Below are 23553 nucleotides of genomic sequence, written 5' to 3'. Positions count from 1 at the left end.
GCACTATTACTTAGCTCATGAGTGAAATTACATCTGACTTGAAGGTAATCAAAAGTATTTTTTGATATATATTTCATTATTAAGTGTTTGGTTTTTTGTTTTTTAAAATCTGTGATAACGGAAGACAGTTACATGTTTACTTATTAAGAGGAGAAATGAGGCAATTTTTATATTAATCCTAGATTTTATATGAAAAATCCCAAAGCTGTGAATTTTGGTGACATGGTATCATGACTGCTATAATTGCTGTTATTTAGAAGAGGAGTCCCCTGGAAGTTAGGAGAACTTTGGATGTGAAGCTATACTCCCCTCACCTTCCAAGCCGTCACAAGAAGGTTGTATAACAAATTAATGACTTACCTGGAAACCTACACACAGGCCATGAGGATTGACGTCATTAGGTTAAGAGTCTGCAGACCTAGCTACTTTTATTACAGACCAGGAGTTTACAATGTGTTCTACAAGGAAGACGAGCTTCCAAGATACTCCATCTAGGATTTGCAGGTATGCTCTGGGAATAAAGTTGGTGTTTGTAGGAAAATAGCCTGTTGCATGGCAAGAGTGATACCATCTTGAAGTGAAATCTCCGTAATGACTAATGTTTGACTCTGCATGCCAAAGTGTTCTGCAGCAAATTCTCTAAACAATGCCTGTAACAACCCTCATAAAGATGCTTATCTGACCTCCCCAGTGGTTACAAGTTTCCACAAGAAAGTAACAGCTGCACATGTCTTTATCCTAAAGGCTTTTTTTTGTTTGTTTTCTTTTCTTTTCGTTTCTTTTTTTTTTTTTTTGAGACAGGGTCTTGCTCTGTCGCCAAGGATGGAGTGCAGTGGCATGATCTCGGTTCACTGCAACCTCCACCTTCTAGGTTCAAGCGATCTCATGCCTCAGCCTACTTGAATAGCTGGGATTACAGGCATGTGCCACCACCATGCCTGTCTAATTTTTGTATTTTTAGTAGAGACAGGGTTTCACCATGTTGGCCAGGCTGGTCTCGAACTCTTGACCTCCAGTGATCCGCCCACCTCAGCCTCCCAAAGTGCTGGGATTACAGCCATGAGCCACCGCGCCTGGCCCCCAAGGCTTGGTTTCTAAAGGATAATTTCTGGAGGACGGGTGTGAGGATCCACCATCTTGCAGTTGTCCGAGATATTGCTTATGTTTTCAAATCTCTGTGAAATATTTTCTTTCTGAGAAACTGGATTTGTCAGCCTTATTCTTTGGGCTTTAGGGGTAGGTTTGAATACACCTGCTGCTCACTATGGAACCGTATTCTTGAACTTATTTCTCATCCCACCATACTTAAGGGATCATGAGATTCCCTTTATGCGTTGAGATCAGACCTGACCACACATCTGGCTAATCTCAACTGTTGGTGAAGATTGTGGCATGGGTGTAGGAAGAATGTTTTCTAACAGAATCACGGAGATACGCTGAATATGTTCTGCATCTGTGAGGTAATCCACAATACACCCATAACCACCTACTTTCTTCCTGATTCAGTATTATTCCAGAGAGGCTAATGGCTTCCTCATTAGTTTGTCTATTACCTATAAAAAAAGACATGATGACCACATTGACTTACATTTACCTTATAATTGGCCCACAAACATGTCACTAGCCATTGCCGATCTGTAAAGATAGCCATTCCTTATGTATCAACCTGAAACTCCATTTCAAAGAAACCTTTGGTGATTCTTCCATGAGATAGTTTCCTAAGTAGGGGGGAAAGATTGCAGATTTCTGTCTTTGGGAGGCTTTTGCAAGTCATGTATGTTATACCATATTCTTGCCCTTGCAAGTCTGTCATAAAACAGACTTTAGATTTGTGCTTGCAAACAGTGCCATTTCCCAAATCCTGACATACCACTTTATTGACTTATTGTGAAAATGTTTGCATCGAATTCTATTTTTTGTGAAGATGCTGGTGCCAAACCTGTACTGACTTTCATGTTCCCATTCTGTGTCTTTTTTTTTTTTTTTTCCTAAAAAATACATTGAGGCTGGGTGTGGTGGCTCATACCTGCAATCCCAGCACTTTGGAAGGCCAAGGAGGATGGATCGCTTGAATCCAGGAGTTCAAGGCCAGCCCGGGTGACACAGTGAAAATCTGTCTGTACCAAAAATACAAAAATTAGCCAGACATGGTGGCACATGCCTGTAGTCCCAGCTACTCGGGATACTGAGGAAGTAGAATCCCTTGCGCCCAGGAGGCAGAGTTGCAGTAAGTCCAGATCACACCACTGCACTCCAGCCTGGGTGACAGAAGTGAAAACCTGTCTCAAAAAAAAGTGTTTAACTGAAGTCAGAGGACCAGGATTTTTGTTTTGACTTTGTTTTGTCTTGGACTATAATTGTAAGTTCCTTCAACTAGGTACTAGCACCAGAATGATAAATGGTTTCCTCACAGATAAAATGAAGAGGTAAGACTTGATGTTCTCTAAGAGCCCTTTCACTATTAAAATTTAATAAACTCTGTTAGATCAAGTGTGCAAAAAGAAATGGAGTATTTTTGTTTCTATTAGGATTCTGGAATTTAACAAAAAGAATTTTAATACACCTTCACTGAGGGAATAGAGTTGGGAGAGCATGTCTTGTCACTGAAGCAAACTTCCCCTCTTTTCCTGTCTAAAAAGTTTGTATATACACCCCTCTAAGGAAATTAACAAGTTTCACCAAAGAAAGACAATGAGGTTATTGCTTTAGAAGAGTCATAACTTTTGTTTAAATCACAAGGTTTAAAGTAACTAATAGGTCACTTTACCTAAGTAACCTAATCCAACCTACTATCTAAGTAGTTCTGAGCTGAAGTGGCTCTAAACAGATAGTTCTTTGTTTAAAAAAAAAGTGGGGGAGGGGGAGAGGGACAGATTAGACACCAAAGACCTCAGTAATTCTAGAATTCATTCAACAAATCTTGCCAGCTACAGAGATGGATATGTAAAGGAAAAAGAGAAGAAAATCTCTCCTTTAGAAATCTCATTCAGAACTAAGAAAAGAGAAACTGAAAAAGAATGTAAAACTACCTCATAAAACTCGTGTGAACTTTACAGAATCGTATTTTGGAAAATGAGATCCTCGTAATAAATTTTTAAATTGCAAATCACATTATTCATAAAGGTTTTTAAAAAATAAGCAGAACACTGGGAGGCTGAGGCGGGTGGATCACCTGAGGTAAGGAGTTCGAGACCAGCCTAAACAACATGGTGAAACCCCGTGTCTACTAAAAATACAAAAATTAGCCAGTTGTGGTGGCACATGCCTGTAATCCCAGCTATTCAGGAGGCTGAGGCAGGAGAATTGCTTGAACCTGGGAGACAGAGGTTGGGGTGAGCCGAGATCACACCACTGCACTCCAGCCTGGGCAACAAAGCAAGACTCTGTCTCAAAAAAAAAAAAAAAAAGCAGAACAAAAAATCAGTGCCTTTATTAGAACATTTCTAGAATGTAACAGTGCCTATTGCAGAAAGTCTTTTTTTAATTTCATAAGAAATTCTGCTAGAAAACATGAGGTTATTCTTGAATGTCAGTCAGCTGTTTTCTTATACAGTGAAATTATTTCATGGAAATGAGAAGTTACTTGCTACGAAAAATTACACAAGATATCTATAGATACATTGCTGGGTTTTTTTGGTTTTTTTTTTAATTCAAATGGCAAGAACAGCAAAAATCCTCTTTTTAGTATACCCATTATGGAAAACAGTGTGGAGATATTTAAAAACTAAGAATAGAACTACCATATGATCTGGTAATCTCACTGCTGAATATATATTCTAAGGATTTGAAATCAGTATTTCAAAGAAATATCTGCACTCTCAAGTTTATTGCAGCATTACTTACAGTAGCCTAAGTGTCCATCAATGAATGAGCGGAAAGAAAATTTCAGACAAGAGGAATAAGTGCAAGAGATCTATTTTAACTCATGATGACTATAGTTAATAGCAATATATTATATACTTGGGGAAAAAAAGTCCTCCTTTGCCACTATAATAATTGTATTCTCCTCTCAGAAGTAACTACTGTTGCCAGTTTGGAGTATATATTCTGTGTGTGCGTGTGTTTTTATATATTTACGTATGTTGAAATACATAATTGTGTTATATAAAGTTTAGGTTTTTAAAAATATATTGTACATATTCTGCAAGTCCCCTCCCAACACCCCCACACTCCCCCCACCCTTTTTTTTTTTAATTGATGATATCTCTTGGAGTTCATATAGGATTTCTGTCCTGGAGTTATCTTTATCCTGAAACATCAACTTTTCCCAGTCTACTAAATCACTCCTAACAGCACAGAGCCATGCTCTACTCCCATTCTCTGTTCTCCTCTACTTCTTGTTTTTTTTTTTTTTTTTTTTTTTTCCTGAGATGAAGTCTCCCTCTTGTCACCCAGGCTGGAATGTGGTGGCACAATCTCAGCTCACTGCAACTTCCACCTCCCGGGTTCAGGCAATTCTCGTGCCTCAGTCTCCTTCCCTGGTAGCTGAGGCTACAGGCATGTGCCACCAGGCCCAGCCAATTTTTGTATTTTTAGTAGAGGTGGGATTTCACCATGTAGGCCAGGTTGGTCTCAAACTCATGACCTCAGGTGATCTCCCCCGCTTGGCCTCCCAAAGTGCTAGGATTACAGGTGTGAACCACAGTGCTTGGCCTGGAGATAGTTTGGAGCCTTCACAACACGTTTCATCTCACAGACAAACACCAATCAACTAAGAGCATTTTCCTGCTGGGTTATGCTGTGAAGCCCTAGGAGTGCCACGATCAGTTGATGTCTGCCTAGGGAAAGGGGGAGAGGAGATAGAAGACGACGGAGCCAATGAAAAGGTCCCTAAAATCCACACTGGTAGGGAGAAGAGAGTTTTCAGAACAAAGTGATTGATAAACAATATCAAACACTAGTAGATTCAGGCTGAAGGCAGACATCTTGCATGAGTTTCTGGTTTACCTCTAAGAGAACAATTTCAATGGTGTATGTGGTAGTGGCAGTAGTCAGATTGTAATGAATAAAGGGAAAAAGGAATTAGGGAATGAGATGGTAAGTACGTATCCAAGGTTAAGATTTATGAAATAGGTAGATAATACATGCTACAATGAATTTTATTATATACAGTTTTTTTTAATTCTCATTGAATCTAAGATCAGACTATCTGAATCAAGAAGAATGTAAAACCTAAAGTGAACAATAACTCCCAAATGACTGTAGCACCTGATCTTAAATAATAAATTTTAGTACCATTAATCTTTTTCTTCTATTCATTCATTCATTCATTCGAGATAGGATGTCATTCTGTTGCCCAGACTGGAGTGCAGTGGTGCAATCTCAGCTCACTGCAGCCTCCACCTCAAGCCATCCTCCCATCTCAGCCTCCCAAGTACCTGGGATTACAGGCGCATGCCACCACGGCCAGCTAATTTTTGTATTTTTAGTGGAGACAGTGTTTCACCATGTTGCACAGGCTGCTCTTGAACTCCTGGGCTAAAGCGACCTGCCTGCCTCAGCCCCCCAAGGTGCTGGGATTATAGGCGTGAGCCACTGCACCCAGTCATTAATCTACTTTTTATCTCACATTTGTCAAACAACAAGGATATTAGGGAACCATGGCAAGGGAATTAGCTGAACTACCTGGAGCAGTGATTCTTAATATGCATCATCAGCATCACCTGGGAACTTGTTAGAAATGCAGACTCCTGGGCCCCATCTCAGGCTTACTGAATCAAAAACGTGGAGGCCAAAGACCAAGCAATTTGTTTAACAAGCCTGCTAGGTCATTCAGATGCACACGCAAGTTAATGTCTTGTAACAGCAGTTTCTCATTAAATAAACCACATAGTTATTAAGTTACTAATCCACTTCGTTGGCCTGACCTAGATTCTCTAATGCTAAACCCTTTCTAGTGGTCGGGGTAGACTAACAGTCTTTTAAGGGTATTGAGGACCAGACTGGCCAGCTGTGATCTATTAAAAAACATTTGAGCTGGAAAAAATATCATTTTTTCATGCTGAGGATCTAAAAATTCCCTTTGAAATCAGCAATCCCCACAAGTGAGAGGACCTCCTCTCTCTCTATGACTTGAACTCAGAAGTCTCAGGCATGCAGAGCCAATGCCTAACATGTCAAAACTGCACACAATAGTTTATGACATATTTGTGAGGAACATAGTTTTTGGCTCACTGCCCATTTGCAGCACCTGCCCTGCAAAATAAATAAATAAATAAAAATCTTCTCTTTTTTAAATAAGTTTATTTGTACATCTCTTACATTGCTCCATTACATATTACACTGCATTTCAAACTAATCAGATCCCTTAAAAAGATCCCTTCACCTAGAAAGCATGCTACTTCTTGCTGAGTTCTTCTCCCTTTCAGTCTTGTGACTGTTTAAGGTCTTAAAGTAAGTAAAATCTTGCCTCTTCGTATAATATCAACGCAGGGTCAGAAAACAGGCTATTTAGCCATTATTTACATGTCATAGGGCTGACTTGGCTGAACCTGTGCTCGCTACCCAAGGCCCTCCCTTCTCTGCTGACTGTGATTTGGTCCTTGTAATTTCCACCAGTCAGTCTGTGCTATGGGCATGAAGCTGGAAGTGCCAGCTTTGCATTTGTCAACATTGCATGGGCAAGGGAAGGTCTAAGACCCCACCATTTAGATCAATAATTGTGTGATTTTGTGTTGGTATAACTGGCCAAGATCATTGATTGTTCTTTTTTTTTAAGATAAAAATTGAAAATGCTCTTTAGTAATCAACATTTTATTTATAATGAAAATCGTAGTACTGGTTTAATAAACATCTGCACCATCAGTTTCAAAGCATTTTTTACACCCTTAAGAGTGACATCTTAGTTCCTTCTCCTAAATTTACTTTGTCTTTAGTTTGTCTTGTAACTGTATGACTCTCTAAATGACCCATGCTTAAGAATTATCATGTAACTTTGAAATGGTTGATGGTGTTTATGATTCAGTTTTAAATTTATGTGTTTAACATATTTGTAATTCATTTTTAATTTTCTAATATGTTTTAAATTTATTGCCACCAATAAAAGACAGGTGCATTATTCTTTTTCTTTCCTAAATCCAAATTTTAATTAATGCTGAAAAATCACACATCACTAATGGTAATTAATAATTGTACAATAGCATGAACTACCACGTTTCAAATAATCTTCTAAATGTTTATGAACATTTAAATTGACAGTGTTTTACTGAGGCACTACCAATATAAAACAATAATTTCTCCTTTCTCAAAAATAATCCTTACAAATAATTTGGTTTAAAAGGAGAAAGGCACTTTGGGAAGCTGAGGCTGGCGGATCACTTGAGGTCAGGAGTTCAAGACCAGCCTGGCCAACATGGTGAAACCCCATCTCTACTAAAAAATACAAAAATTAGCCGGGCGTGGTGGCGTGCTTGTATTCCCAGCTACTCAGGAGGCTGAGGCAGGAGAATCACTTGAACCCAGGAGGCGGAGGTTGCAGTAAGCCAAGATCACACCACTGCACTCCAGCCTGGGCGACAGAGTGAGACTCTGTCTCAAAAAAAAAAAAAGACATTTCTGTTGCAGAATAAAACCCCACTAATTCGTGCCATAATAATTATAAAAGTGAACAGCTGGAAAGAAATGCACAACTCTCACGCTATTGGAGCTTAAGATTCCCATGAGGAATCTCATCTGCTCAAGGACTGAGCAGAGGTGAAGAATGTTTTTCCAGGTCTAAAATCAATAGCAAGAGGATGAAGACTTTCCAATTGTTAATTATTAATTACCAGTTCAAACTATAACAGTCTGAAATGTATTACATATTACCAGCTTGGAAATTAACCTTTGTTGCCAGACTTCCACGGTTCTTCTTGCTTGAAAGAAGGCATGACTAATGCTTTATAGGTATTTCCAATATTACCTCCCAAGGCATCATTAGGAATATTGATGGATCTTAACCTACATAACTTGCCTTTTTCAAAGCTCTCAATATATAAATGTTTCACAAATAAATGCCCAATACAAATTCTGTTGATAGAGGTTGGCAGTTTTTAAAAAAGATTGTCCCATTTCTCTATATGATATTTCTAGAATAGGAATCTGATATTTTTATAGAGTCTTCTCAGTAGAATGAAAACTACATTTATTTTTTGAAAAATTAGTAATATGTGTAAGCACAAAAGAGAGGAATAGTAGTTTTCCCCAGAAGAAAAAAAACTAATTTACACATAAAAGTGTATGGATATATAGTTAAATATCAATTAAAATTAACCAAATGCTTTGAAATTAAGTATTTGATTTATTTTTTAATTAGTTGGGTATTAAAAAGGAAGCCCCTTTTGATGGAAGTCTTTTTAAATTTACACATAAATACTTCACAACTTTGTAATTAGACTTTAATTTTCTTTAGACAATGGAGAGTCTAATCTCTCCTTACAGTTGATACCTGAAACAACAAGTCTTTAAGTGGTATTTATTCTGTTCAGAGACCCTGCTCTCAGAGTTTAGAGGCAGTTTTTTTGTAAAGGGGGACTGCAGCAAAGATTTCTGACTGGGTACATGACATTTTCATGTAGCTGTTTTATGTGGCCATTTTGATGTATTAATACTTTAAAACTTTATCATAAATTAATAAAACTTACTCATAGTTAAATAAAAAAATTAAAACAGAACTGAGAGGTAAAAAAGAAAACTAAAATTACCCCCCCCCAAATCAGATAATCTTAATCCTCCCAGGTAACCACTGTTAACCAGTTCTGTAGACCTTTTAAAAATACATAAAGTGACATATATACGTATTATATATGTATATATATGTTAGTGTATATATACATACATGTATATGTGTATGCGTGTGTATATATGTGTATATGTGTGTGTATATATATATATACACACATATATGTCCTTTTAAAAGCTAGTTTAAATAAAAGTGAGATATATATATGGCTCTGTACAGCTTTTCTCACTTAGAAATGTATCTGAAGGATCTACCTAATTTTAATAACTGTATATTATTGTATTCTTTTTGAGACAGTGTCTTGCTGTGTCGCCAGGCTAGAGTGCAGTGGCGCAATCTTGGCTCACTGCAGCCTCTGCCTCCCGGGTTCAAGCGATTCTCCTGCCTCAGCCTCCCAAGTAGCTGGGACTACAGGCATGTGCCACCACGCCTCGCTAATTTTTGTATGTTTAGTAGAGATGGGGTTTCACCATATTGGCCAGAATGGTCTTGATCGCTTGACCTTGTGATCCGCCCGCCTCGGCCTCCCAAAGTGCAGGGATTACAGGCGTGAGCCACTGCACCCAGCCTATTATAGTATTCTTGTTAGACATTTTAGCTAGTTTTCTAGTTGTATATTTAGGACACTGCAAGGGTTTTTTCTTTCTTTTTTTACTCTTTTCTTTTTCTTTCTTTTTTTAAATGATATTGCAAGGTTTTGAAAGTCACAGTGAGCTAAAAAGTCGACCAAATAGAAGTAGAGAGTGGAACAGTGGTAACTAGAGGCTGGGATGGATAGGGGGAAGAGAGGAATAGGGAGAAGTTGGTTAACAGATACAAAATTACAGTTAGGAGGAATAAATTCTAGTGTTCTATAGCACTGTAGAGTGAATATAGTTAAAAATAATTTATTCATATTTTCAAATAGCTAGAAAAGAGGATTTTGAATGTTCTCAACATAAAGATATGGTAAAGGTTTGAGGTGATGCATATACTAATTACCCTGACTTGATTAATATGCACTGTATACTATAAAAATATCACATTGTACCCCATAAATATGTGCAATTCTTATGTGTCAAAGAATATAGATTCTGGGCCAGGTTCAGTGTCTCAAACCTGTAATCTCAACACTTTGGGAGGCTGAGACGGGCAGATTGCTTGAGCCTAGGAATTCAAGATCAGCCTGGGCAACATGGTGAAACCCTACCTTTACAAAAAATTCAAAAAAACAGCTGGGCATGGTGGCCACCCCTGTGGTCCCAGCTACTTAGAAGGCTAAGGTGGGAGGATTGCTTGATCCCAGGATGTTAAGGCTGCCGTGGGCTGAGATCACACCAGTGTACTTTAGCCTGGGTGACAGAGCAAGACCCTGTCTTTCTCTCTCTGTCTCTCTCTCTCTAGAAATACACTAAAAGTTACAGCGACAGAGTGACATCCTTGCATATACATCTTTATGCATTTGTGGGAAATGAAATTGATTAATCAAAGCTTTAGTGGATTTTTTATGTTGATAAATATCATCAAATTGCCCTGTAGATAGATTGTATCAATTTATAGTATCACTAATGGCATATGAGAGGACTTGTTTCTCCATTTTTCTAAAGAAATTGATAATTCAAATTCAGCCTTTTTAAAAATGGCGCTCTTGTTTCCCCAAAACTTGTTGAATAATCCATCTTTTACCCATTGAATTGAAATGTCATCCTTATTATATACTAAATTCCCATATAAATATTAATCTACTTCTGGTCTTTTTATTCAGCTTCATTGATTTATTATCTGGCTACAAAGTGTTTCAAGTAGCTTTATCATATGTTTTAATTTCTAACAAGGCATCTTTTATTTCTCTTTAAGTGTTTTTTTGGGTTATTCTCATGTTTCTAGATAAATTTTTTTTGCCAGCCAGATTTTTTTATTGTGGTAAAATTTATATAGCATAAAATTTACCATCTTCGGCCAGGCGTGATGGCTCACACCTGTAATCCCAGCACTTTGGGAGGCCAAAGCGGGCGGATCACCTGAGGTCAGGAGTTGGAGACCAGCCTAGTCAACATGGAGAAACCCCATCTCTACTAAAAATATAAAAATTAGCCAGGCGTGGTGGTGGGCGCCTGTAATCCCAGCTACTCGGGAGGCTGAGGCAGGGAGAATCGCTTGAACCTAGGAGGCAGAGGTTGCAGTGAGCTGAGATTGCGACATTGCACTCCAGCTTGGGCAACAGAGCGAGACTGTCCAAAAAATAACAAAATAAAAAAATTTACCATCTTGACTATTTTACATATGCTGTTTTGTGGCATTAAGTGCGTTCACATTGTTGTGCAACTATTTGCAACTCTGGAATCTAGATAAATCCTAATACTAACATTTTGTCAAGTTTCAAAAAATACTGCTGTTGGCCAGGGACGGTGGCTCACGTCTGTAATCCTAGCACTTTGGGAGGCTGAGGCGGGCGGATCATTTGAGGTCAGGAGTTCGAAACCAGCCTGGTCAACATGGTGAAACACTGTCTCTACTAAAAATACAAAAAAATTAGCCAGGCATGGTGGTGGGCGCCTGTAATCCCAGCCACATGGAAGACTGAGGCAGGAGAATTGCTTGAACCCAAGAGGCAGAGGTTGCAGTGAGCCGAGATTGCGCCATTGCACTCCAGCCTGGGCCACAGGCAAGATTCTGTCTCAGAAACAAAACAAAACAAAACAAAACGAAACAAAACAAACTGCTGTTGCTATGTTGCTATTCTGATTGTCATTATAATCTATGTACAGATTAATTTACATAGATATAACTTTTACAATACTTTTACAATATTGTCTTTCTATGAAGCACAGTACATATATATATATATATATATATATATATATTTTTTTTTTTTTTTAGATAGAGTTTTGCTCTTGTTGTCCAGGCTGCAGTACAATGGCATGATCTCGGCTCACTGCAACCTCCACCTCCTGGGCCCAAGCGATTCTCCTGCCTCAGCCTCCTGTGTCACTGGAATTATAGGCATGCACCACCATGCCCGGCTGATTTTGCATTTTTAGTAGAGACGGGGTTTCTCCATGTTGACTAGGCTGGTCTCCAACTCCTGACCTCAGGTGATCCGCCTGCCTCGGCCTTCCAAAGTGCTGGGATTACAGGCATATATTTTCCTCTCATTCATTCACTCAAATATTTATTGAGTACTTATTACACCAGGAACTCTGCTAAGCATTAGAGATATAAATGTAACTAAAGTAATGTATCTGTAATCATGGATCTTAAGAAATCCAGACGAGGAGATACAGATTAAGCAAATAATTGCACAAATAGATGTAAAATTGTGAAATGCTAAGAAGGAGAGGTGGTGATATGGTGAGCTTATAATAAGTGATTTTATCTAATTGGGGCGGGGGTGGGGTGTCTGGGCATTCGTCCCTGAAGTAAGAACTGAGCTGACTCTGGGAAAATACACTCAAGTCATCTTAAATAGCCTTCAGTTGGCTCCATACAGGCTCTGCACATTTCTTTGGTTTGTCTCTGGGTATATAATCTTTTTTCTTATAATAACGTAAGAGCTCTTGTATTCATTTTATTTTTAATCTTTTTTTTATTTATGGGGAAGCTACTGATTTTCATATATTATGTATGTAACCAGCTACCTTTAGGATTTTCTTGTTTTTGAGGGAACCCATTCTCTCATTCTCGTACATTTTTGCTTCAGCTAATAAGTTAGAAATACCTGTCAAAACTTCTGCCCTCTTGGAAGTTTGAAGGAGGAAGCTGCTGTCTTCTCCCCACCTCTGTGAGTACAAGAGTGATTTACCTGTTTTTATTTATTTTTTATTTTTTAATATTTTTTGCTCTAGGATATAGATCCTGATGACTTACCTGTTTGGTGAAATGGTGAGAATATGACATCCACTAAGTCATCTTTCTGTATTGAGTGGAATTAATATGTGAAAGGCCAAGGCTCAATGTGGCACTTCTCTTTTGACTCTCTATTATAGTCAGCAAGTAAGGGAGACTCCAAGTACTTTATTTATTAATAACTTTAAAATATTTTGCTACCATTATAAATAGTAATCATTAAAGTTATTAAGAAAGAGTGTCTCACTCTGTCACCCAGGCTGGAATGCAGTGGCATTATCATAGCTCACTGCAACCTTGAACTCTAATGGCCTCAAGTGACCCTCCTGCCTCAACCTCCCAAGCACTGAGATTTCAGGTGTCAGCCACTGTGCCAGCCATCATTAGATTTTTTTTTTAAATCTTGGTTTAATATCATGGAACTAAAGATGCTTGAAGGTCTGGTTTTATTTATTTTGTATTTTTATTTTTTTACATAAGTTTTACAGATCTGCTGAGGAGGTTTGGGTTTACATTCAATTTATTTTAATTCTTGGTTTTAATATCTATCATAGATGAGAAACATAACTGAAAAAGATGCCAAGAATCAAAGAAGTACTAAAAAATCAGGATACTCATTTTTTTAGTCATATACCCTATTTATAGAAAAATTTTTATTGAAATTCCACTAGAAATACCCATCTTCCTTAATATCAGAAGATACTGCCTTTTTAAAAATTTTCTTGAGACAAGGTCTCACTCTGTTGCCCAGGCCGGAGTGCAGTGGCGCCATCATTGCAACCTCACACTCCTGAGCTCAAGCGATCCTCTCACCCAGCTTGCACACCACCATTCCTGGCTAATTACAATTTTTTATTTTTTATTTTTAGTAGAGACGAGGTCTCGTTATGTTGGGCGGGGCTGGTCTCAATCTCCTGGACTCAAGCAATCCTCCCAACTCAGCCTCTCAAAGCCCAGGGATTATGATGGGCATGAGCCACTGCTACCTGGCTTGACAATCTATTTTTATATCTAACAACTGGATTAAAAATCCACTGTAACTTTTCATTAGGAAAATTTCCAAACAGGTTTGACAATTCAGCTTCCAAATTTCAGCATACTATACTTGAATTTTTATAGGTGACGAATATATCATTTTCAACAATAAAATTACAAAATGATAGGAACATTTCCAAATATGTGTTTTCAAATTATACTTGCTTTTAATAAGCAATTAAAAGGTCACAACTACCTTGAAGAAACTGATAAAATGTTCTTTTTTTCTTTTCCTCAAAATATCTACCAACATTGCATACGACCGAGAGCCACTTCTTAGAACAGGAAAGAAAGATCAGGAAATTTGTAAAAGGAAATAGTGTAACTTCACTTTGACAGCTATAAAATACCAGTGAAATTCCCTGTTGTATGAAAAAAATTTTAGATCCATTTTTCAGATCATTAAAAAGTATTGTAAAGAGGCTATGCTGATTTTTTTTTTAAGACCAAGTCTCACTCTGTCACCCAGGCTGGAGTGCAGTGGCACAATCTCTGCTCCCTGCAACCTCTGCCTCCCAGGTTGAAGTGATTCTTGTGCCTCAGCCTCCCAAGTAGCTGGGATTACAGGCACATGCCACCATACGCAGCTAATTTTTCTATTTTTAGTAGAGACGGGTTTTTATCATGTTGGCCAGGCTGGTCTTGAACTCCTGACTGCAAGTGATCCACCCGCCTCGGTCTCCCAAAGCACTGGGATTATTTATAGGCGTGAGCACCGCGCCCGGCCTGTTTTTTTTTTGTTTTTGTTTTTGTTTTTGTTTTTTCATTAAGATACCTCAGAAGTAAGATATCTCAGAATTCTAAACATTTACCATTTAACTTAACTTAGTGAAACTGTGTATAAAGTGTTGCAATGCCTATCACATAATTTGAAATATTACTGAAAAGACTGTAGATATTAGCTTCATATTCTGAATGCATAAATTTTAAATGCTTTGCTAATGGTAATTCTTTATGTTATCCCTAGCTAATATATCTTTTTATTTTTTATTTTTACTTTGAAACAGTTTTGCTCTGTTGCCCAGGCTGGAATTCAGTGGTGTGATCTTGGCTCATGGCAGCCTCCGCCTCCCAGGTTCAAGCGATTCTCGTGCCTCAGCCTCACAAGTAGCCGGGACTACAGGCACACGCCAACACACCCGGCTAATTTTTGTATTTTGAGTAGAGACGGGGTTTTGCCATGTTGGCCAGTCTGGTCTCAAACTCCTCTCCTCAAGTGATTCGCCTGCCTCAGCCTCCCAAAGTGCTGGGATTACAGGTGTGAGCCATCGTGCCTGGACTATTTTATTTTTAAAAAATAAATAGAGACAAGGTCTCAGTATTTTGGCCAGGCTGGTTTCGAACTCTTGAGCTCAGAATATCCTCCTGCCTTGACCTCCCAAAGTGACAGGATTATAGGGATGAGCTACTGTGCCTGGCCTAATATCTCAAATTTTTATAGATGCTAAGACAGATTCATTTGCTAGTAAAGTGGATAGATTGTGGGTAATGATAGGGAGAAAAAATAATAAAAGTAAAACAGAGGCCAGGCATGGTGGCTTACGCCTGTCAACCCAGCACTTTGAAAAGCCGAGGAAAAAAGGATTACTTGAGCCCAGGAGTACTAGAGCAGCTGGGGTAACATTGTGAGACCCCGTCTCTATTTTTTTTTAAAGAAGAAAAAATGAGAAAATGTAAAAAAGAAAGTGGGCCAGGCGCAGTGGCTCACCTCTGTTATCCCAGCACTCTGGGATGCCAAGGCAGGTGGATCACTAGAGGCCAGAAATTCGAGACCAGCCTGGCCAACATAGTGAAACCCAGTCTCTACCAAAAATACAAAAAATTAGCTGGGCGTGGTGGTGCGTGCCTGTAATCCCTGGTACTCAGGAGACTGAGGCACAAGAATCCCTTGACCCTGGGAGGTGGAGGTTGCAATGAGCCGAGATCATGCCAGTGCACACTAGCCCGGGTGACAGAGCAAGACTCCATCTTGAAAAAAAAAAAAAAAGAAAGTGGACAGAAATTTTTATTTCAAATAGTCCTCTTTGTAGTTCTCTTTTAACTGACATCTTGTTAGGTTTTATTAAACTGTCATTTTTATCACACATTTTGGCTGAGAAGAGATTATACCAGAAGTAGGAAAAGAACTAGTTCTGCCATTTTGTTGTTGTTGCTTTTATCTTCATTATTGATCTTTTCAATCCTTGTCTTCTTTGCATGATTGTTTTAAAATCACACACTTGTTTTAGGCTGTGTTCTCAAGAAGCAGAACTTGAGATGCAGATTCCTGTGCCAGTGATTCTTTTGCGAGAGTGATGTCAGCTGAAACCTGTAAGGGAGTGAGAGAAACAGAATAGGACAGAGGAAGAGGCTAGGCGAAGACATGGGTTCAGCTGAAATCCATCTTCAGTTTGATCCCACAAGCAGCTCTGGAGTGTGGATGGCACCATGGACTTGTCTTTTCTTGAGCCAAGGAAGCAAGCTTTAGTATTCCTGTATCATTCAGTCATGGGCTATGGGCTGCCTGGAGTTAGTGCAGGAGGGTGGTGGTAGAGTGTGATGTTCCTGATTAGGTAGCATCCATCATTTATGGTCAGTTCTTCTACACAGAAAGATACAGGTATGAGCTGTTAGCAGCCAAGAGTCACAGAATGTAGGGAATGGGGACAATGACCAGTAAGTAGAAATCTGGGCAGGGAACCAATACCCATTTTTTGAAGTTACTTAAGGCTAAACATTATAATTGGTAAATCTTTTACTTAACCATTGTACAATGTGTCATGCTGAAAATGTACAAACAAGTGAGAGTGACACTTAGGGAATTCTTACTCTTGTCCCTGATACTCCCTACCTGATGTGACCATCAGACCTTCAGACTATGAAGATGCAAATGTCAACCTACACACTAAATATTAGTGTAGTGTAAACACACCTGAGAGCAATAACTGAAGCCTACCCTGAGAATGACCCTGTATGGCAGATGCATCTGAATGTGTGTTCTGAGCTAGGGAATCTGGGAGTGGCCAACCTGGAGATTTTTTCCTTATCAGTGATGAACATCTGAGCCCCTGTCCTGTCCTGTTCATGGCAATGGCAGCCCATCTGGAGCAGCCTCCCCAACAATTCTGGCTGCAGCCGGGAGGCGTGGCTGGGGCTGTGTGTTCCATGGAGCAGGCAGGATCCCCACCCTCCTGGATGCAGCTGCAGCCACCCAAGCTGCAGCTGCAGGCTCAGAAATGCCTGCTCCCGCTGCCTGGCCTCTCCTTACTCCTGGAGCCCAGTCAGATCTTGGCGCAAAGTTGAGGCTGAGCCAAGGTGCTGTTGCAATCCAGCCAGGTGTGTTCATGCTTGGGGCAGTGCTGACACGCCAGCCCCCTGCCACCTTGACCCTCTCCGGACTTTGGGCATGAACAAGCATGGGAGGGAGGCTGAGTGGGGTCTGAGGGCAGCTCAGTGCTGGGCTGCAGGCACCCCTCTGTAAGAGCAGCCTGAGCACCATGAACAGTGGCAGGAGGCAGGCAGGCTCCTGGGTGGAAAGGGGAAGGTCCCTGGTGAAGCCCCACCTTCAAGCTGGGGAAGGCCTGAAGCCTGGGGGCCAGGCTGCCAGCCCTGCAGACCAGAGTGGGAACTTGTGCTTTTTTCTGGGCCTGCCCATGGCTGCCCGTGGACCAATCAGCAAGCACTTCCTTGCTGATAAAAACCCCAGACTCAGCCAGACTCAGGGAGATGACAGGATGACCAGCTATGGAGAGGAGCTACCCACCCCAGGGTCTCCTCTCTGCTGAGAGCTGAACACTTGATGGGACGGGTCTCCTCTGAGCTGTTCTGTTGCTCAGTAAAGCTCCTCTTCGCCTTGCTCACCCTCCACTTGTCCATGTACCTCATTCTTTCTGGACACAGGACGAGAACTCAGGACCTGCTGCATGGCAGGTCTAAAAGAGCTGTAACACTAACAGGGCTGAAACACACTCCTTGCTTGCCACATTGCAGGAGACAAGGAGAGAAGAGCTGTGGCCCTTTGATGAGCTCAGACCTAGGAGCTCAGACCTAGAATCTCCCCAAGCCAGGGCTGTGACATACTCTTTGACACCACATTTCCTGGCATCTCCAAGCTTCTGGGCAGCACCACATTTCCTGGTGCCAGCTGTGGAAGCTACTTGTGGTATGCCTGGTTCAGCTGCAGCCTCGCAGGGAGCCAGTGCCCGTGGTGGTGCCTGGAGCTGCCTGCCCTACTGCAGCCAATGTGCCTGGCTGTTTGCAGTGGCTGGACCCCATGCTCACTTGCTCACACAGTCACCACTCCACTCCACTCACCTCAGAAGGTATGGGATCTTGGCAGGTAGCATGAGCTGAGCACAGCCTGACAGGCTGATTGGGCCCAATGGGCCTGAGCACAACTCAGGCAAAGGCGCCACTGACCACAGAGGTTTCCGGCTGAAAAAGCAACACCCCCAAGGATCCCATAACACTGTGGAACAGGGGCCATACAGGGGATTAAGGCCCTGAGTTTTGAGTTGGATGCAGCTTGCCAAGTGGAGGTTGTTGGAGGGTGTTAGGTGAAAATGCTATATTAATTGCATGCTATTTGCAAATGGTTGTGGTTTTTCTACGCAGCCGGCTGCCACTGGGCCATGTGGTTGTGATGTCCAGTGCACCAGCCCTGGACTACAGGAAGGGGGACATGTTGTCCAACCTGCCACCATTGGATTGTAGGTAAGACAGACACTGGACCATTTCTATAATTGAGGCAATTCCCCTGTCCAGCCTGCTGCCACTGGATTCTCTTCCATGTATGTAATCCCCTAATAAAACCCCAGGTCTTATTTGCTGGCTCTGGGTCTCTCCTTTGGCCTCTTGAACCTGGTGTCTTCCTTACAGAGGTTAATAGGGGTTTGGCACAACAATTAGTAAAATTTAGTTTCCTCTTTTTAGAGTACAAAAAACAATTTAGGCCAGGCATGGTGGTTCACACCTGTAATCCCAGCATTTTGGGAGGTCAAGGCAGGTGGATCACTTGAGCTCAGGAGTTTGAGACTAGCCTGGGCAACATGGTGAAACCCCATCTCTACAAAAAATACAAACATTAGCCAGGCGTGGTGGCATGCACCTGTAATCTCAGCTACTCATGAGGCTGAGGCAGGAGAATCTCTTTCTTTTTTTTTTTTTTTTTTTTTTTTTTTTTTTTGAGACAGAGTCTCGCTCTGTCGCCCAGGCTGGAGTGCAGTGGCGCAATCTCGGCTCACTGCAAGCTCCACCTCCCAGGTTCACGCCATTCTCCTGCCTCAGCCTCCCGAGTAGCTGGGACTACAGGCGCCCGCCACCACGCCCGGCTAATTTTTTGTATTTTTAGTAGAGACGGGGTTTCACTGTGTTAGCCAGGATGGTCTCCATCTCCTGACCTCGTGATCCGCCCGCCTCGGCCTCCCAAAGTGCTGGGATTACAGGCGTGAGCCACTGTGCCCGGCCGAGGCAGGAGAATCTCTTGAGCCGAGATCGCACCATTGCACTCCAGCCTGGGCAAAAAAACAAAAAAACTGACAAGTGTCGTTCCCATTCTATTAGCTCTCATTAGTGTTGGGAATGCAGGGAGTTTTTTTTTTTTTTTTTTGACAAATCCTACTGGAGGATTATATAACTAATTATAGTTTAAAAAAGGGGTTCTCAAAATGTGAACCAAAGACTCCTGGGGGTCTCTAATACTCTTTCAAGGGGTCTGAAAATTCCTCCCTTTTCCTACTCCATGTCTGTATGAGGACAGGTTTGCTTCAAACACTTAAAAAAAAAAATAACAATAGTTTGAAGGCAGAGTCAGATATGAGAATCCAGGTTTCTTCTATATGCCAGACAGGAGATTTGCAAATATATTAAACAGAATAACTCTTTGTTGTACCTATTTTTGTTTTAGAAAATATATTTTTCTTAAAATATTTATGATAACATGTAATGGGCTTAATATCGTTACTCAAAAATGGGTAAATACATCTTTTTAGACTTTGGGGTTTTGTTTGTTTTTTTTTTTTGAGACAGAGTCTTGGTCTGTCGCTCAGGCTGGAGTGCAGTGGCTCAATCTCGGCTCATTGAAACCTCCACCTCATGGGTTCAAGCGATTCTCCTGCCTCAACCTCCCAAGTAGCTGGGACTATAGGCGCGTGCCACCACGCCTGGCTAATTTTTGTATTTTTAGTAGAGACAGGGTTTCACCATGTTGGCTAGGATGGCCTCGATCTCTTGACCTCATGATCTGCCCGTCTTAGCCTCCCAAAGTGCTGGGATTACAGGCATGAGCCACCGCGCCTGGCCAGATTTTTGTTTTAATTTCAAATATTGAAAATATCGATAGATAGACATAATCCACATAAACAAAAGCTCTTTGAGGCCTTCAATAATTTTTAAGAGTATGGAGGGGTCCTGAGACCAAAAAGTTTGAGAGCCACTTGTCTAGAATACTCTTTTCTTCATTCCTATTCTCCCAGCATTCTTGCATTCCATGATAGAGAGCTGTGTACCTGTATTACTCTCTCCTTGAAAAGAGGAACTGTATATTCAGCACAGTACTTAGCAGTGTTTTGCATGTACTAGAGGCTCAATAAATATTTGGTGAATTAAAAACTGAATATTGCTGTTTTCTTCTAAATCTCTTCTTTTCAAATTTATCTTTGTTTAACCCTGCTGCTCTTTATAGGCAGCCATTGACTCTTTTTTCCCTTTCATTGCTAAAACTTAGAAAGACAGTCTTCATTTAGCTCTATGCCAAGTATGGTGGCTAATCCAGTGTGGAGAGTTCAGGAAGGAGGCACGCCAGGAATTCATTTTGCATCCTGCTAACTTACACACTAATGTTCCTCAAGTGTTGATTTTATCATGTTATTTTTGCTCAAGAGCCTACAGAGTCCCTGTTTACTTCAGATATAAACACCTGTGCCTGTGTTCATGCTCATAACTTTATCCCATGTACCAAACTTATCTCCCATTAACTAGCAACACACCTTCTCTGCAGCCAGGCTGACTGCTTCACTAGTCCCCATGCATGTGCTCTTTCCCAAAGATAAACTTTTTGCACTGGCCACTCCTGCCATCTGGCTGTTATCCATCCTTTAACCCCGGTCAGGTCCCGAAGTCTCCATTAAATATTTTTGAATTACCTTTTATTTTTTTGAGACAGAGTCTCACTGTATTGCCTAGCCTGGAGTGCAGTGACACAATCTCGGCTCACTGCAACCTCCGCCTCCCGGGTTCAAGCAATTCTCCTGCCTCAGCATCCCAGCTATCTGGGATTACAGGCACCCACCACCATGGCCGGCTAATTTTTGTATTTTTAGTAGAGACGGGGTTTCACCATGTTGGCCAGGTTGGTCTCAAACTCCTGACCTCAGGTGATCCCCCCACCTCAGTCTCCCAGAGAGCTGGGATTACAGGCGTGAGCCACTGCGCCTGGCCTGGACTTCTTCATTACTTTCTTATAACGCTTCCTGACTGAAATAGAACCAGAGCATAATGGACAAACTGATTGGTGAGCAAGGAAGAAAAAGCCTTTGTTTCTTGGGGGAGGGAGAGGGCAGGACTGGTAAGAGAAAATGTCATGTTGTCCTTCTGTACAGCCACCCACACACAAAACCTCAACCAAACAAACCAGCATTATCATGGGCATGGAGCCATAAACGACAGACAAACTGGGGCAACGTGTTGCTTTTTGCTTTTCCGTAGAAGAGGCCATTGTCTTTGCTTTTATTTCAGCATCAAATCCACTGAAGTGTATTTATTTTTTATGAATCTGTTTCTGCCATTAGATAATTCATTGAGGACCTGATAATGTCTTATTCATGTTTCTATACCCACTAGCACACCATAGGTGCTCAATATATTTCCTTAAAGGAATGTGTGACTGGCATGGGTGAAGCTGGGGAGAAGGCTGTCAGATGAGCTCAGAAGGCAGGCTGAGGCCTGATTTAAGAGAGCGCGATGTGGCGATTTAAGCCTTGTCATGTAGGCAAAAGGGATCAGGGAAGCTAGAAAGGTTTCTTGTTTTTTTTTTTTTTTTGAGATGGAGTCTCGCTCTGACACCAGGCTGGAGTGCAGTGGTGTGATCTCAGCTCACTGCAACCTCTACCTCCCGGGTTCAGGCGCTTCTCCTGCTTCAGCTTCCCGAGTAGCTGGGACTACAGGCTTGTGCCACCATGCCCAGTTAATTTTTGTATTTTTAGTAGAGACGGGGTTTCACCATGTTGGCCAGGATGGTCTCGATCTCTTGACATCGTGATCCGCCCACCTCGGCCTCCCAAAGTGCTGGGATTACAGGCGTGAGCCATTGCACCCGGCCAGTTTTTTTTTTTTTTTATTTTACTTAAAATAATAAAAAAAATTAACTGCTCTACACATTCAGAGAAAATTCTCTAGTAACGAATTATAGAAATGATCCCTGAAAGTACAGTCTAAAGGTTTCTTCTTATTAATAATATTAATTTTTTCCCAAGGCAATACATGTTTACATTTTTAAAAAGACATAATACAGGTTGGGTGCAGTGGCTCACGCCTGTAATCCCAGCACTTTGGGGGATTTGAGGCTGAGGTGGGCGGATCACCAGGTCAGGAGATTGAGACCAGCCTGGCCAACATGGTGAAACCCCATCTCTACTAAAAATACAAAAAAATAGCTGGGCATGGTGGTGGGCGCCTGTAATCCCAGCTACTCGGGAGGCTAAGGCAGGAGAATCGTTTGAACCCAGGAGGCAGAGGTTGCAGTGAGCCAAGATCGCACCATTGCACTCCGGCCTGGGTGACAAGGCGAGACTCGTCTCAAAAAAAAAAAAAAAAAAAAAAAAAGACATAATACTAACAGGCTTTATGAGCACTTCCCTGCTCCACCTGTCTCCAGTTCTTTTGACCAGGCAGCTGTCCTCAAGCTTTCTAGCTTTACCTACCTAAACAGCCATATTTCTAAACAATGTTCTATAGAGGAATTTTTGACTTTGGTAATTTTATTTTGTATTTGTTTATTTTTTGAGACAGAGTCTCACTGTGTCACCCAGGATGGAGTGCAGTGGGGTGATCTCAGCTCACTGCAACATCTGCCTCCGGGGTTCAAGTGATTCTTGTGTCTCAGCCTCCCAAATAGCTGGGATTACAGACGTGCACCACCATGTCTGGCTAACTTTCATATTTTTAGTAGAGATGGGGTTTCACCATGTTGGGCAGGCTGGTTTCAAACTCCTGGCCTCATGTGATCTGCCTGCCTTGGCCTCCCAAAGTGCTGGGATTAAAGACAGGCATGAGCTACCGTGCCCAGCCTGATTTAGTAACTTTAGATATTGACTTCCCATCATAGCAGATGAGGATTTTGTTCTACCATGGCCCATCCTGTTTGTTATTTTGGATGCCTTTTTCGGTCTTCTCTGTGGGCCTAGGATACTGATATTTCACGTTATGTATCTTAGTGGGCACACAGTGGAAACTCACGTTCTTCTGTTCTAGGACATGTTCTTGTATTGTTTCTTTGATAAACGTGTCTGTTTTCTCTCTTCTTTCTGGATGTCATACTAATTGAACCTCCTGAAGTGATCCTTTAAAAAATTTTTTTCGGCCGGGTGCAGTGGCTCACACCTGTAATCCCAGCACTTTGGGAGGCTGAAGCAGACAGATCACGAGATCAAGCAGGAGATCAAGACCATCCTGGCCAACCTGGTGAAACCCAGTCTCTACTAAAACTACAAAAATTAGCTGGGCATGGTGGCATGTGCCTGTAATCCCAGCTACTTGGGAGGCTGAGGCAGGAGAATCGCTTGAACCAGGAAGTCAGAGATTGCAGTGAGCCGAGATTGCGCCACTGCACTCCAGCCTGGGGACAGAGTGAGACTCTGTCTCAAAAAAAAAAATTTTTTTTTCTCCTATTTTATATCTCTGCTTTCCATACTTTCTTTTTTTTCCCCAGACAGGTTCTGGCTCTGTTGCCCAGGCTGGAGTACAATGGCATGATCAGAGTTCACTGCAACCTCAACTTC

General features: G+C 41.3%; 1 pseudogene; it reads right to left on the bottom strand.

Annotated features, from left to right (window-relative positions):
• Window positions 1-21916: 21916 nt before the first annotated feature.
• LOC115836180 lies at window positions 21917-21990 on the bottom strand (annotated as a pseudogene).
• Window positions 21991-23553: the final 1563 nt, after the last annotated feature.

Source organism: Nomascus leucogenys, chromosome 1a (genome assembly GCF_006542625.1).
Source record: "Nomascus leucogenys isolate Asia chromosome 1a, Asia_NLE_v1, whole genome shotgun sequence".
Lineage (NCBI taxonomy): Eukaryota > Metazoa > Chordata > Mammalia > Primates > Hylobatidae > Nomascus > Nomascus leucogenys.
Note: the sequence above shows the minus strand (reverse complement) of the source record. Positions and strands in the feature narration are given on the sequence as shown.